General features: G+C 43.8%; 1 non-coding gene across 1 annotated transcript; it reads right to left on the reverse strand.

Annotated features, from left to right (window-relative positions):
• Positions 1-15,699: 15,699 nt before the first annotated feature.
• On the reverse strand, positions 15,700-15,781 carry trnas-aga (transfer RNA serine (anticodon AGA)). The gene has a single exon. It is a non-coding gene; the product is annotated as a tRNA-Ser (tRNA).
• Between the last annotated feature and the right edge of the window lie 1,099 nt (positions 15,782-16,880).

Below are 16,880 nucleotides of genomic sequence, written 5' to 3' on the forward strand. Positions count from 1 at the left end.
GTAAAGATGAACAGAAGTTTCCTGAACTTAATGGGCACATCAGGAGCCGTGACACGAGAGAGATTTACCACACCCCTATTGTGCGAAACCAGTAATGGGGAAACATTCCAATTCTCATTTCTGTTATCAGAATTCTGTACTTTAAATCTGATGTCTCGGGATCTCATAGTGAGACTGGGGTCCGATTTGCGCAGTATCCCAACGGGCTTGCAGGTAATACAAAAAGAAGATTTAACAGTGCAGGCTGAAAAATATGAATCACGACCCCTGATGTATGTCAGAGAGCGATAGGTTCCGTGAGCGATTCATTCACCCAGGAAGCAAGTAGCCATGTTAATCCCATTAACACTGATATTCTTGCTGGAGATATGCTGCACTGCACAGCACACATACACCGCGATGGTCCTGACAAATCATAAGAGAAGGATTGGTTCAGGAGATTGGTTAAACCAGATCAGTTGATATTGTGCGAATTTTATTGGAATGATCACAGATGTGCTGTCACTTTAAACTTTTTTTAAGTATCTGTGACGGGAAATAGACCCTGTTTTTTTTATGTGGAAGGCTCTTTTCCTCACGGACCATTGGAGAAGGCATCCAGCGACAGGTGTCAGAATTTGGGACCATGGGTACGACAGGCACAAAAAACGAAAGATTGTATCTTCAGGGTGGGTGTGGGTATCTGATTCAATGCAGTTATAAGGACGTATAGGAAAAAAACTAAATTGGCTCACTCAGGCAGACAGGGCAGTCCAGGTAATCCCCGACAGGAGTCTCGAATGGCGTTTACCTATGGTAGATGTGTCGGGCTCAAGATTAAGAAGGGTCCCAACTGATTTTAGAGCAAAAGGCAAACACGATGTGGGGCTCAAACGAATCCTTAAGAATAACCCCGAAGTCTGAGTATCGTCCTTGCAAAGCAAAAGAGCCGTTAAAACCCGAGGCTGTGCAAGGAATTACTCCAGTCTTTGAATCTCTCTTATAGGCTGGAGTGATAATCCCCCGTGAATAATCACTGGTGAGAACACGCATTTTTTTTCGTTCAAAAAGGCAAACATTCCAGGTGAATCGGGGGAATGGAGGTTTGTTCATGACCTGCAGGTTATCAATAACGCTGTTGTTCCGCACACACCAAATGTTCCCAACCCCTATATTATATTGGCTCAAATTCCACCGGATGTAAATGGATCTCTTGTGGATTTAGCAAATGCCTTGTTTTGTGTACCGTGACACGCGGACAGTCAATTCTGGTTCACTTTTCCATTCAAAGGCAAATGGTATACTTTCACGTGACATTTTCAAGATCACTGTGAGTCCCCACCGTAATTAACGAGGCTCTACACAGGAGTCTGGAGACTCTTGTTTTAACCGGGGGGTGGGGGTTGGGGGGTCAGCGCTTCTGCAGTATGTAAACGAATGCTTAATCGCAGCACCAACAGAGAAACAATGTGAGAAAGGTAGGCTTGCGATGCTCTGCCATCTACTCTCGCAAAACTACAACTTATGGAACAACAGTTGAAGTTCTTAGGTCACTTAATATCTGAACAAGGAAAGGCCATTGGTCAAGACAGAGTTCAAACAAACCAGCAAAATGCAAAGCCTCACATGACGAAAAAATTGTTATCCTTTTTGGTCATGTGATCCTGCTTAAAATGTTTAACCCGCATTACGCAAACCTTTAGGTGCCTAAAAGTGACATAGTTCATGGTTCAGGTTTGCAGAGCTAGAGTCCGTTGCAGTGACCCCTGAGGTCTAGAGTGCCTTTGTTGAATTGAAATGGCACTCCAAACTACACCGACACTGGGATTCCAAATCCAAACAAGCCTTTTGTACAAACAGTGGATGAGAAGCGTGCCTGCATGGCATTTATGCTGATGCAGAATTATGTGTGGAAAATTGAGGCCAGTAGCTTACTTTTCACCTCAACTTTGATCCTGTAACGGCAGGATTGCATAAATGCCTTCGTGTCGTGCCTGCATTTGAAAAGGCTGTTGTAGCTTCCAGGGACATAGTCGGCTTTGTTGAATTAACCCGACTGGTCCCACATGCAGTATCCTTTCTGCTTTCTGAGCAAAACACAGCACACATGTCGGCTGCACGTTGGCTCACATACTATGCTATTGGAGAAGCCGAACATGACAATAAAGCGATGTAACGTCCTTAATGCTGCTTGTCTTCTCCCCACAGAAGGAGACGGAGACCCACATCATTGTGTCGCTGTAATTAATGACATTTTAAGCCCGAGACCAGAAGTGTAGGATTCACCAATTTAGAATCTGGATACGGCGTTTTATTGTGGATAGGTCAGCATTCAGAAGCAAAGAGATAGGCCAGTGTCTGGTATGTTGTAGCAACTACCCACGAGGTAGTCAAAGCGGGATCACTTCCTTCTCATCTGTCAGCGCAAGCAGCAGAGCTGATTGCCTTGATTGAGGCATGTAAATTGGCCAAAGGAAGAACAGTGAATATTTACATTGACAACAGATATGCATTCGGGGTTGTCCATAATTTTGGATCCATGTGGAAAAACAAGGGCTTCTTGACCTCCACTGGAAAGCCAATCACATAAAATGGCCTGATTTCTGACCTCCTGAAAGCAGTCCGATTGCCAAAATCAATCACTGTATGTACACGGGAAGCCCACAGTAAAAAATATGATTCAATTTATCACGGCAATGACAATGTAGACTGAGCGGCATGTGTATGTCAAATATTTGTAATCCAAAGCAGACTTATGGGAGTTACAGTCTCAGGCCACATCGAAGAAGAAGCGTGAATGGACAAGGGCAGGGTGCAGAATGAGGGAATGGGTGTGGTGTGGCCCCAGTGGGAAACCCTGTCTACCACAATCTTTATTCCCTTTCTATGCCAAAGTAACACACTGTAAGGAACATGTGCCAAAAGTTGGGATGTACGACAATAGTTCAGCACGCTGGTACAGAAAGGGATTTACTCATTACTCATAACAATAATGTGAATAATGTGTTATCTGTGCCACTAATAATGTGGGGAGGAGAATATAAATGAATCAGGCAGAACGCCCCCAATCCCAAAGAAACTTTGAACATTTAAGATGGATTTTATTGAACTAACCCCCAGCGAAGGGAAAAGGCATTGTCTGGTTATAGTTGATGTTTTCCCATGGGGTGGAAGTGCTCCCACGTCTAAACAGGATGCCAGTGCACTAGCCAAGGCTTTGCTAACTGAAATAATTCCGAGATGGGAATGCTGAAAGGCTAAGCAGCGACAATGGAAAGCCATTTATAAATTTTGCCCTCCAGCAGATCAGTGATTACTTGGGAATAAAGGTGAGGCAACATTGTGCCTAACACACAGCGAGCGGTGGGGCAGTGGAAAGAGAGGAAACTACCCTTAAAAATAAATTGGCAAAATGTTGTGAGGAACTAGAGGTGACATGGACAAAGGCATTTCCAATTGTGATAATGTATATGATGGAGAGGAAGAGTAAATATTAGGACGTTTGAGATTTTGTTTGGAAGGTGGCCCAAAACAGGAATTGGCCAAGACCAATTGTAAAACACATAACAGACCACTGTGAGGACGACATATTATGTTACGGTATAAATCGCTCCACACTTCTGTCTCAAATACAGAATCAAAAGCAGGGCAGCACTACCCCAATCAGCAGAAGGGAAGATGCACAATCTAGAACCTGAAGCCTGGATAGTGGTGAAAACTTCAGGAGCAAAAGCATGAAGGCGAAGAGCTGGCTGGGACCGTTCCAAGGGCTCCCTACAACACAGACAGCTGTTAAGATCGCCGAAAGAGCCACGTTGATACACGCCAGCCGTTACAAACGTGTAGCTGACCTTGAGGAGACATCGGACAACACCGGATCCAAATAAGTGTAAGTAATGATTAGAAGACTCATAGAAATATGGGGCTGCATGGCAGGACGAGTCATGAAGGCAGGGGTGTCTGGGATACAACAGCAGACGGTAATCTTAACCAAGGATGTTAAGTTGACCTTTACATGCCACCCATGCCCGTTTGGTAACCAGGACGACTATAAATAAAGCAATAAATATTTATGCAGAGATCCTTGTGTACCCAGTTACTGGCACTGCGTAGTATCCATCACGGTTACAGGTACACCTGACACGGGATATCGGTTTCCTGTTACCAAAGAAGGAGGTGCCATGGCAAGGGTAATAATAACCAAGATTCAGAAGAGCGATAAGGACGCCTGGTGGTGTGGAATAGATCGACCCTTCTCCGGTATCTATAGAGAGTTGAATATAGTGGTACAGCCTCGCACACACCCCACCCGAGATGCAGTGAAGAAGGTCCTCCAAGAAATAGTAGCTCCTGGACTCGAAAAGATGAATGTCCAATGACCCACACTATAGATGGGCGGAAAGGCCTTTTCCAAGCTGACAGAAATGGAAGAAAGAAATAAACTGAATGGACAGCTAAAATGATCACAAATGAAAAAAGTAAAAGTGGATTCATTGAGAAAACTTACAGCGCCATATTTCATTTTCCGCGGAAGTCTACTGTTAAGAAGTCAGTGGTCTCACTGCTGTAGCAATGGGGGATTTCCTCTGACCGTTTATGTTGTTGACAACCTTCCCAAAGCAGGGAATTTGTATGGAACTGACAATTCATCCAGTATTGTCACAAACAGGATTCAGACGACCATAAAACAAAGAAGTGTGAATCCTGGAAATCTGAAACAACAACAGGAATTGACAGAGAAACTCTGCAAGCCTGACAGCATCTGTGGAGACAAAGAGATTTAATGTTTCATATCACAGATTCAGGTTACTTATGCTTTTTATTGTTTTATTGCCTGGGTAATTGTCAATTTCACTTCGCGAAACAGCAGACTTACCAGAATCACTCATTTGCTGACAGACGTCATCTGTAAAAATGCTAAATTCCTTTATCGGCTGTAATGCTGTTGCTGTTGCCCTGAGTTGGTGAAAGGCTGTCCTTCATTACCTTTTTCTTCTCCTTTATGTTGATGAGCAGCCATGTTGAATGGAGAATTTCTGTTTGTGTCCCTTTGTCTCCCTGTACCATCTCACTCTCTTCTACCTTCTCCCACTCTCTGTCGGTCAATATCCCTCGTTTTTCATTTCTACTCTTGGAAAAGTGTTAAAATCGGAGGCTGTTCCGTGGCTTTCTCCGCCTCCTCCCCCCCCCCCCAACCCCCCACCCCCGGCCAGAGTGTGTAGAACTGGGCTCACAGTCTCCAAGTAATGTCTGTGTTACTTAGGTCTGAGATCAGGTGACATTTGTTCACTCAAAACGTTATGAACTTTTACAATTCTAAATAGTATTCGTAATAGACCAGAAAAAAAAGCAGTTTCACTCCAATTATCGGATTTCTATGTTGCCATTGCCGTTTGCCGAAAATCAATGAATGGTGACAGCAGACAATGAGAGCCATTATCGTATTGGATGCGTTATTACTACAACATTGTCCTGCAAGTCTGCAGTGTCTCCTGCGTCTCTTCATTATTCCCAAAATACTAGAAAAGACAGACGGAGAATAATAGGAGAAGAGATAGGCAAATCCTTGTGGAACAAAGTAAAAAAAAGTCTGCGTTGATTTAGCAGGATAGAACATAGACTAATGGGTCCACATCAGGTGGTAGGGCTTGGGAGCACGAAATAATAACGGTCTGAGCTCAAACACAAGAAGCATGCTGAGCCGTCACTTTCGCGATGTTGGATAAACAATACGGCTTTTCCAAGAAGTTTAAACAATGAACTTTCAATATACAGAACATTTGACAGCATTTGACACCATTAACATCTGCTTATTACCATATGCTTTAACTGACGAAACCACAGACACGGTTCTTCAAATCAATGAGGACATTTAATGAAGTATTTGATCACAGTTAATCGGACTACCTTTCTGTAATAAAGCTGCTCGATGAGAATTTATATCAACGTCCGTTTGTGCAGGAAAGAAGTTCACAGCTGGTGACTGTCCACTGAAAATGGACAGGAAGAGGCAATCTCTTCTTGCTTTGATTTCAAACTGATGCCTTCACCTCTTTAACCTGACCGGATAAACAGTATGCGTTCATCCTCTCGGGACCAATTTACAGCTTGAATGTGCACAGAAGGAAACTCATTCCAAGAGACCAGGGTAATTGTGGTGAATTTACCAGGAGTGGTGTTTGAGTTGGTGTTAACAGTGGGCAGTAAGGGCTAAACCATTAGCACTGACATTGATCCTTGTGCCAACAGCTCCTCACTCACTTTCTGCCTCATTCAACTCAGTCTTCATTGACTTTCAGTTTATCCTACTTTCCCTTCGAAACTTTACTTTTGTTCCGGACCACTTTCGGATGTCCACTTGAAAACTGCAGTTTTTTCAAAAGAAATTCTGGAGAATGCACGTCAATCTTTGGGATAGGCTTCACTGCCCAACCATAATTACTCAAGAGATTAAGATGGTAAGTTACTTTACTTCGTCCTCGAAGTGCTCAACACAGTGATACAGCCATGATGTCGATAGGGAGGGAGTTCCAAGAATTAGACATAGCGACATTGAATGAACAGCGAGATAGTTTCAGCTCAGAAAGGCGAGATCCTTAGAGGGGATTTGCAGTGACAATTTATTCGGTGTATGTGCTGCCTTGGCTGCCAGAGGAAGTGGTGGAGGCTTGTACAATTGCAACATTTAAGAGGCATTTGAAATCATATATGAGTAGGAAGGGTTTGGAGGGATATGGGCCTTGTGCTGGCAAGAGGGAACAAATTGGGTTGGGATTTCCGGTCCGCATGGACAGGTTTGAATGAAGGGTCTGTTTCCCTGCAGTACATCTCTGTGACTCTATGATTCCAGTTGGATGCAATCAACCACTGGATTCCTTCTGGCAGAACCGGGTCTGTGCTCTCTGTTGAAGCAGAAAATGGTTTTCATTCAGAGTGGCCACAAGAAGAGAAATAAATCTTCATTTCCTGACTTGGAATTTTATCCAGGCCTTGGCGATTCAAACCCAGACTCTGAAGCAGGGACTCCACTGAAGTTGACAATAACCCTTTCGACCTAACCTGTACAAACCCTTGTGCCTATCGTTGTTTGTCCCCACATTTTGAAGCACCGGTCCTTGCCGTGGGTGGTGAAGCATCTAACTACTGCCTTGCCCAAAAATCGTGGGGTCAGAGACCCGATCGATCTGTCATGAAGCGGGGATTGCATTGCTCAGAACAGACGTGTTTGCTGTGTGGGACTGAAATTGAGCTCGATCACACACAGATACGGTGTAACAGCTGCCAGCAGATGGGGAGACGGTTGGGACAGTTTCATTCACACTCTGGGGAAAAGACTGGATCCTAAATTCAGGGGAGATAAGTGTCACACATAGAAGGCTGAAAATTGGTTTGGGAATGATATGAGTCATGATCGAATGACCAGATAGGCTGACCATATGGGCTGAAAGCTCTAACTGTCCTCCGATGCCTTCTGGCCTCTGACCATCCAGTATCTAAGGAAATAGAAACAGAGTTAATCGTGCATTTCGAAGTACTCATCTCATAACTCGGTGAGGTGAGAGATGGAACAGTTCTGCGATTAAATTTTGAGACTGGGAGAATGTTTGGAGATGGAGTAATAAAAGAGAAACTGAGTATAAAGTTGGGAGTCAGGAGATATTCAATAAAATAGGTAGACGGAAATGGACATGGAGTAATAAGTGTCACTGGTCTTGAAGACTTAACTCGGTTTTCCATTCCAAGATTCTACCAGACCTGCTGAGATTTTCCTGCAATTTCTTTTGTTGGTACTGAAACTGAAGGGAAACGTCTGATCCTGGACCAATCAGCTCTGTCTGCTCTGTGGACGTTTGAATTCTCTATTCGAACAAATCACTTCTGACCCACACGGAAACCTCACTAACCTGCATCACCCCCACCCCTGTTACTGACAATAAGCTGTTCATTACGTAAACACATATGGGTACACAACAGCATCATTTCCCGAGTGAATTGGGAAAATTTCAGGGAGAGTTCCATTCGGTTTCCATCTGGGCATTCTCATTCAGTTAATTCTATTGAAGCACCATTTGACATGCAGCTGTCACTGTCATGTGGCCATTCGCATTCGACGTCTCTGGACATTTTGGTTGGGGCACGTTTGGAATGGAACCTCACGTTTTGGAAGGGACATCTTTTATAACATATTCGGCCGAACCAATAACCTTGTCTCTTGCACCTGCAGTACAGTTCATTCCTCCCCATTGCAAATAACATTATCCAAGTCTTTCAATTCTCAGATTTATTCCTTCAGATCATTAAAATCCATTTAGGCCTTGCCCCGGGATTTTCAATTCTCTGGTAATATTTTCATATTTTGATCCTGATCCTTAGGTCACCGAAGCAATTCCCAGACACTCTGGCAGATGCAAATCAATCGGGAAAATACCTCAGGAAACCAAATCATTTCTGATTAGAGTGGAGGGAATACCACCTGCTGAAGAGACAGAGTCCTCACAATCAACACTTTCTTTGTTCTACCTGCCTACAAAGTTTACCACTTCTAATATTCGAGAATGGAATTCTGATTATAATTTTTTTTAAAAACAGGAACAATCTTCTGAAGACATTTCCAATTTGAATTAGATTTTTTTACCCTTTCACACGGTAACAGCCGTTCCTGAGGAAGGAGTTTCCATGAGCTGTGTCCCAGGGCTGGGCAGAAAGCCGCTGATTGAAACTGCAGTGGCCCCTTTGTGTTGGCAGCAGGGACTTGTAGAGAGTGGGGTCACATTTTGCTGCACGTGACCGTCTCACTCATTGAGGACTCAGGGTCAATCATGCATGAGTTCTCGTGGTTGTATTGTCAGTACATGGTCGATCTCAATACTTGATGTGAAATATTTGAGGTTCTGTGCTCTTTTTGGGCTAGGACAACCAACATTTCAGCCAAATGCTCTGACCATTTGGGACACAGCGACTGGCAGCAAAATTATGCTTGTACCCATCCAAACGCACAGTGCTCGAGAGGATGTGGACAGCAGTCGTTCTCATTATTTTCAGAATCAGTTGCTCATGTTCCCGTGTTTATCGCAGAGAGGGTGAGAGACCCAAGGAGTAACAAACACACCCACAAAGCAATATCAGGATCTGTGTAGTTCTGTCACAAAAAGCTTCCTGCAGTGGTTCAATTGCAAAGTTGGGTTTCAAACCCATGACGCAATAGAGACTGGATCCTAAACCCAGCATATTAAAACTCTCTGGATTAGTGGTGCTGGAAGAGCACAGCAGTTCAGGCAGCATCCGAGGAGCAGTAATATCGACGTTTCAGGCAAAAGCCCTTCATCAGGAATACAGGGTTTCGCCCGAAACGTCGATTTTACTTCTCCTCGGACGCTGCCTGTACTGCTGCGCTCTTCAGCACCACTAATCCTGAATCTGGTCTTCAGCATCTGTATTCATTGCTTTTACCTACATTAAACCACTCGGCGACGCTCCCTGACGATAATTAAAGGCCAAACATGTCAAGACTAATCTTTCAGTATCGCTCCACTTCAGGCAATTTCCCCTGGCACTTTCTATGAAGACCTTAAAATAATTTTTAAAAATATTTACAACGATTTGAAAGGTTTGCACGTTGTGGACATTATTGAGAAGCTGAATATTCTTCGACAGTTTTCCCCGAAGCTTCAGGCCTGAGGGATGTTCTGGAAAAATTTAAAAAATCATGAGGTAGACGAACAGAGAACACAGTCAATCTACACTTTTTCAGAAGTCACATGAGTTTACAGTGAGATAGCATAGGTTTAATGTGAGAGCAGTATAATTTGAAAGGGACGTGAGCGACACTTGTTTTTAATACAGACATTTTTGTGCGTGTGGAATAAATTGCCACATTTAGTGGCAGAGTTTGGTGCACTCACAACACTTCAAAGGCATCTAAATGGGTATGCAGACAGGAATTGTTCGGAGAGATAGGGGACAAATATTGGCAAATATGTTTAGATTAGTTACGGTCATCTGTTCAACAGGTGCAAGGTGGATAGGAAGGTTTGCTTCCGTGCTCGGTAATTCTGTGACACTCCAGTACCTGACAACAGTTTGAATAGACCACTTGCAAAAACGCATGCTGTTTGTTCCTAAATCAGCGTGTTTGAATTTTATTTTATTCTTGAGGCGTAATGTTTTGAAATGACACAGAGAGGATTGTTTTCCAGACATTTACAGATAATGACCATTCTCCTTGATACATTCCCAAGTTCTCCATCAAATAATTTCTTTGACTAAAAAAAAACTCACAAATCGTGTTATCCCCTTAACTCTCCAGTGAATCCAAAAACTGACAGCTCTTAACGTGGACCACGTGCAAAACTCAAAAGGCAGAGTCATTATCAGACACACAAACTCATTACTTCTGTCTGTGGGGCAGTGCGAGACGTGTATGTCAAGAACTGCTCACACAAATAACACCGAAGCAAATCCAAAAGGAGCTTCCCGACATTCTAGAGATTTAGTGCATTGCCAAGTAACAAAAAGTGCTCAAGTAACATTAAACAAAACAGAAAAATGTACCATGCAAAGTGAATATTACCAATTATATTCTCGATTAAATTAGGTCAACAATGGGCTGGTGCCTCCATCTGATCGAGCGAGCCAATCTCCAGCCTCCCTCACCGGGACAGTAATGAAGGAAATGAAAGAAATATAACAAAGTTTCACGTTGCGATTGCCCACCTTTTAGCCACAACAACAAAATACGAGGGAGCAGATTCAGTGCAGGATCTGGCTTTACAACAGCGGTGAAACAACGACGTCCACTCACTTTCAGGGAAAACTGTGAACAACTCACATTGTCCAGAATATGAATACACAGCGCAGGCTGTTTAGTTCCCATATTCTAGTGCTGTCCTGACATTCATGCGATAATGTACCTTTCAAAGAGAGCGTTTGTAGCTGTGGAATGACAGTGGCAGCTGTTTCCCCTCGCTCTTACTGCCGCCCTTGGTCGTGTAGGGGCTGCAATTCTCTTCTTACACGCGGTAGTTGAGTGTGCAATTCTCTGTTGTGGAAAAGCAGAGTGTTTTGGAGCAGAAAGATGTGAAGTTCGGATGCTTCTGTAGTTCCTTTTGAAAAGTTCGGTGACGCTAGGAAGATGGTTTGCAGACTTTTCCTCCTTTTCTGGGTGACATTCTCAGCGCTGCAGAGGTTCCTGTGAAGCGCTGCTCTCATGTTTTGGTACGAATTCGTTTGTTTTCATTCCCGCTGCTTCCGTTTGTTGGGATTGCAGATTGGGTCCAACGGATGGAATCCGTGGATGAGTGCCCTGCTTCCAGGAATTGTCTGGCTGTCGTCTGCTTGCCCTGTCCTATTATTGTTGTGCTATTCTAGTCGAATGTGTGGCCCTTGCCGTTTGTACGTATTGTTACTAGGGACTGCTGGACTGACGCCCACACAAATTCTTTGCCAAGAACCAATATCCACCCACCTTCATTCGCAAATGCGTGGCACACAAAGTTCGCAACGAGGATTTGCTATGAGGTAATTTTTAAATCATGCTTCCCTGTGATAAAACCAAATTCTGGAAAACGCTATCCGGACTCCTCCGAACCCTCGGACCTATGACAGCACAGAAACCGAGAGCCTCACTCAGACACGAACTCACGAGAATCCAAGGCCCAATACCCATCATGTGCAGGTCAAACGTGGTTGACGAGATTCCACGCAGGGACTGCACGAAACACGCCATAGGAGAAAGAGGCTGACAACTGGAGAGCTGCATTCATAATTTCATCTGGACTGTAAACGCCTCGGACAGCTGTTCCTTGCAGTTATGCACAGAATATTGAATATCCCTGATTCCAGGGCTTGGAATTCGGATGATATGACCGTCTGCACCACTGGATACTTCCTTGTGTGAGGTAACTCCTGATGGAACACATGTCACACTCTATTGCTCATTGAGAAATACCTCCAAAAAAGGAGCTTAGAGCAGCATTTCTGTTGTCCTTCTGGGGCTGTCCCTGACATGCCCTGTGGCACTGCACTTATTCTGTGTTTCCTGAGGGTTCGGCACATGCTTCCACGATCGTATTATGGGCAGTAATCTGCATTTTCGCTTCAATAACGGGTGTGTGAAGCGGAGGTCCACCATTCTCTATTCGATTTTTCTCTTCTTATGCACAACTGCAATACAGTAAAGGATCAATTGATATTGAAAGATGATATACAGAGGCGTGTGAAATACCTAAGTTTTAATGACATTTATGCAATGGTTATAGATTACCTTGATTCAGGAAATAAGGATGTAAAGTCTGTTTGGCTGGAATTCAGGAACAGTGAGGAATGAACTCACAAGCATGTGTAGTTTACAAGCCCACTCGCAGTAACCACAAAGCGAAATAAATCGTACAAGGGGGAAAAAAATGCGTGTGAGTGACAAAAATGGCATTAGTCATACGTGATCTTAGCTTCCCATCTAAAACTCTCGGTTCCATTGTAAAAACGTTTGGAGAACCAAAATCAAAAAAATCCCACATGTCCCATAAAACATCACGAGGGATATCTTGGTAATTGATTACTGTACTGGTGACTTAATTTTCTTATTTTCTTGGAAACCAACGCTTTAATTGTGAGCATCAGAAAAGCCTTTTATTTTGCCAGCAAGAAATAAATATGTGATTAACCTTTGTTCGTTTCCTGTATAAGAACACTGAGACTCCTCTGCACCGCACTTCTTTTGCATTTCTATCGATTTTAACACTAGTGTGTCTTTTGATTCTACCCAACAAATTATATGACCTCGCATTCCCTACATGAAACTGCATCGGTCAAGAATACTCCAATTGTTGGAGGGAATCCTGAGGAATCCTGAGGAACAGAATGTACATGTATTTGGAAAGGAAAGGACTTTATCGGGATTGTTAACATGGCTTTGTGCGTGGGAAATCATGTCTCACAAACTTGATTGAGTTTTTTGAAGAAGTAACAAGGAAGATTGATGAGGGCAGAGCAGTAAATGTGATCCATACAGTCTTCAGTAAGGCGTTCAATAATGTTCCCCATGGGAGACTGATTGGCAAGGTTAGATCTGATGTAACAGCAGTGGACCTAATACCGACCCTTGTGGTACGCTGCCAGGACCTGGACACCAAGAACATGTTCCATCAACTACAACACTGTTTTCTTTTGGCAAGCCAATGACTGATCAAAACTGCAATCTTTCCCACAGTTCCATTCCTCCGCATTTTGTATACTAGCCTATTGTGGAGAAACTTATCGAACAACTTGCTGAAAACCATATACACCACATCAACTGGGTTACTGTCATCTACCTGTTCGGTCACTTTGTCGAAAATGTCAACAAGATTCGTTAGGCAAGCCCTACCCATCACAAAACCGTGCTGACTGTCCCTGATCAGATTATTCTTTTCGAGATGGTCATAAATCCTATCTATAATAACCTTTTCCAACACGTTATCAACAACTGCAGTGAGACTCACTGGTCTGTAATTACCAGGGTTGTCTCTACGAAACTTTTTGAACAAGGGAACAACATATGCTATGCTCCATTCCACGGTTCTGTTCCTGTAGACAACGATGATTTGACGATCAATTCCAAAGGCTCATCAATCTCTTCCCTTGCTTCCCATAAGGATCCTAGGACAGATCCCATCCGGCCCAGGGGACTTGTCTGTTTTCACACTCTTCAGTATTTCTATCATCTAATGCTTGTGAAAGTCAATCTCTACCACACTAGACGCAAGTATCTCTGTATCTTCCTCGCCAACATTTTCATGATCTACAGCGAACACTGTCGAAAAATATTTATTTAGTGCTTCCCCTATCTCCTCTGACTACACGATTAGATTACTTACAATGTGGAAACAGGCCCTTCGTCCCAACAAGTCCACACCGCCCCGCCGAAGCGTAACCCACCCCTACCCCTACATCTACCCCTTACCTCACACTACGGGCAATTTAGCATGGCCAATTCACCTGTCCTGCACATCTTTGGACTGTGGGAGGAAACCCACGCAGACACGGGGAGAAAGTGTCAGTCGCCACGCAGTCAGTCGCCTCAGGTGGGAATTGAACCCAGGTCTTAAGCGCTGTGAGGCAGCAGTGCTAACCACCGTGCCGCCCCATCCTTGATTTTCCCAAATTTCACTCTCGTCATTCCATACCTATGGAAAGCCTTAGGGTTAACCCTGATCATATCTGCCAACAACTTCTCATGTCTCCTCCTGGCTCTTGTAAGCTCGCTTTTTAGGTCTTTCCTGATATCGGTGGAACCCTCGAGCGCTCTAACTGAGTGTTCACGTTTTGTCCCAACATAAGACTTTTTTCCTTCTTGACCAGGGATTCCACTTCCTTCGTAAACGTTCTATATCTTCCTCCCTACCTGACAGGTACATACTTATCAAGACATACAGGAGCTTTTCCTTGAATAAGTTCCACATTTTTAATGTGCTCACCCCCTGCAGATTCGTACCCCATTCTGCGCTTCCAAAATCTTTCCTCATTGCATCGTGATTTCCCTTCCACCAGCTGAAACTCTTGCTCCGTGGAGTACACCTCTCCCTTACCATCAGGAAAGTAAATCTGAGAGAATTGTGATCGCTGTCTCCACAGTGCTCACCTCCTTCCAAATCTAAAACCTGGCCAGGCTCGTTACCCAGTACTAAATCGAAAGTGGCGTCATCCCTTGAAGGCATGTCTACATACTGTATCAGGAAGCCCTCCTGCACACACTGGTCAAAAACCCATCCATAGTACTCGTACTGTAGTGATCTCAGTCAATATTTGGATCTTGTCTTGAGTGTTCCAGAGTTTTTCATTGTACCAGAGTCTAGATGAAGTTTGTATTCCTCACGTACGGGAGCGAGAATTCTTTCAATGTCTTAGATTAGTTCCTGTGCCGAGAACATCAGAGTCAATGTCCCTTCCTCTACTCGGACTGACAATTTACACTTCTTCATTCTCCTCGGATTCCGTTTCCCAAAGAGTATCTCAAGAGTTCCACAGTTGGAGCCTAAATTATATGGTTTGCTTCCTAAACATTTTTCCAACTGCCAACTGACAATATTTTCACAGTATCTCTTCACAATCCTCTGGCTTGCACCATGTCCAGGGATGAGAAGTCCCGTTTGGTGGAGAGAGTTCCTAGGCTGGTGAGTTTCACTTTGGAACAAAGATGGTTAAGTGGCAATTTCCTGCGGTTGTTTGTAATGATGGGAGAGGGAGCGGTGGGGAATGAGCACTCTGACGAGCTGGAGGAAGTGTTGCCAATGACCAGAGTCAGAGAACAGAGGACAAGGGATGAAAGGAATCTAATGAAAAGCAGCACTTCTGCTCAGGGCGTTCAATAACAACTGCAGAAACCCGATGTGTCGAGCAGTGTATCTGGAAAGAGAAACAGAGATAATGTTTTAAATGTGGAGCATTTCTGATGAAGAACTCGAGTCTCTCAAGTCTAATCAAATTACAGGCTGGTTTGCAAAACAGGCTTTCTGAACTTTGAATTGTTCCAGCAGGAAAGCATTCATAACGTGGTGTCTGCGTGGGTTTCCTCCGGGTGCTCCGGTTTCCTCCCACAGTCCAAAGATGTGCAGGTTAGGTGAATTGGCCATGCTAAATTGTCCGTAGTGTAGGTAAGGGGTATGGCTGGGTTGCGCTTCGGCGGGGCGGTGTGGACTTGTTGGGCCGAAGGGCCTGTTTCCACACTGTAAGTAATCTAAAAAACGTAGTCAGCAGGATTCGAACCTACGTGGGGAAACCCCAATGGATTTCTAATCCAGCGCCTTAACCACTCGGCCATGACTAGAGACGGGATCACACCCTGAGCATTGACCAAATCAGCCGTGATCTCATTGAAAGCTGCCGCTGACGAGAGTGAAATGTTTCCATCTCCTTTCATACCTTTGCTGTCATTTGTAAGGTGCGAGACACCAATGTAACAGAAGAAAAGCACAAAGTTAGGACAAGATATTTGCTGCAAAATTGATTCAAAATTATTTATTGAAAGGAAAGTCACACTTGGCAATTTGCTAGATCTCTTTGCGAACATGACCAGCAGAGATAATCAAGGGAGCTATTGATCTGAGTATTCTTGGACATGAAACAAGCAAAGGTTAGTGACATATTCATTTCTTTTTTTAGCGATCGAAATGGTCTTTCCTGATGGTTACAATGAAAGAGATGGTTCCCAATAAAAGACAGAGATCAAGTCGCTTGGAGATATACTTCAATGTGATACGATTCACTTTCAGCCCCTAATTACCCCAGAGATGGAGGGGGTGAGTTACTTTTCTTCACTCTTCAACTCCACAGCATGGAGATACAGACATGAAACCGCTAGAGATGGAGTTCTTGAATTGGGAACCAGCGACACTGAAGGAACTAGGCAAAAGTGAGGACTGCAGAAGCTGGAAACCTGATTTTAGATCAGAAAATTCTTTCATTACTGTCCTGGTGAGGGAGAAAGGTGATTGGCTCTCTCGATCAGATGGGGGCACCGGCTCATTGATGGCCGAATTTAATCACGGATATAATTGGAAATGTTCACTTTTAATGGTTCGTTGTTGTGTTTTGTTTTATGATACTTGAGCACTTTCTGGGACTTGGCAATACACTAAATCTCCAGTAGGTTTGGAAAATGCATTGCTGTTATTTGTGCGAACAATTCATGTCAGAGACGACTCACAGTGCCTCACAGAGAGCACTTAAGCTTCGGTGTGTCTGATCATGGTACTGCCTTTTCAGTTTTGATTCTGTTCCACGTTAATAGCTTTCAGTTTTTGGATTCGCTGGAGAGAAAAGTGGGTAATGCGATACGTGAGGTATTTTTCTTCAGCCAATATCTTTGATGGCGAACTTGGGAAAGTGTCAAGAAGAATGGTCATTGGCAGCAAATATCCGGAAAA

Source organism: Chiloscyllium punctatum, chromosome 52, assembly GCF_047496795.1.
Source record: "Chiloscyllium punctatum isolate Juve2018m chromosome 52, sChiPun1.3, whole genome shotgun sequence".
Classification (NCBI taxonomy): Eukaryota; Metazoa; Chordata; class Chondrichthyes; order Orectolobiformes; family Hemiscylliidae; genus Chiloscyllium; species Chiloscyllium punctatum.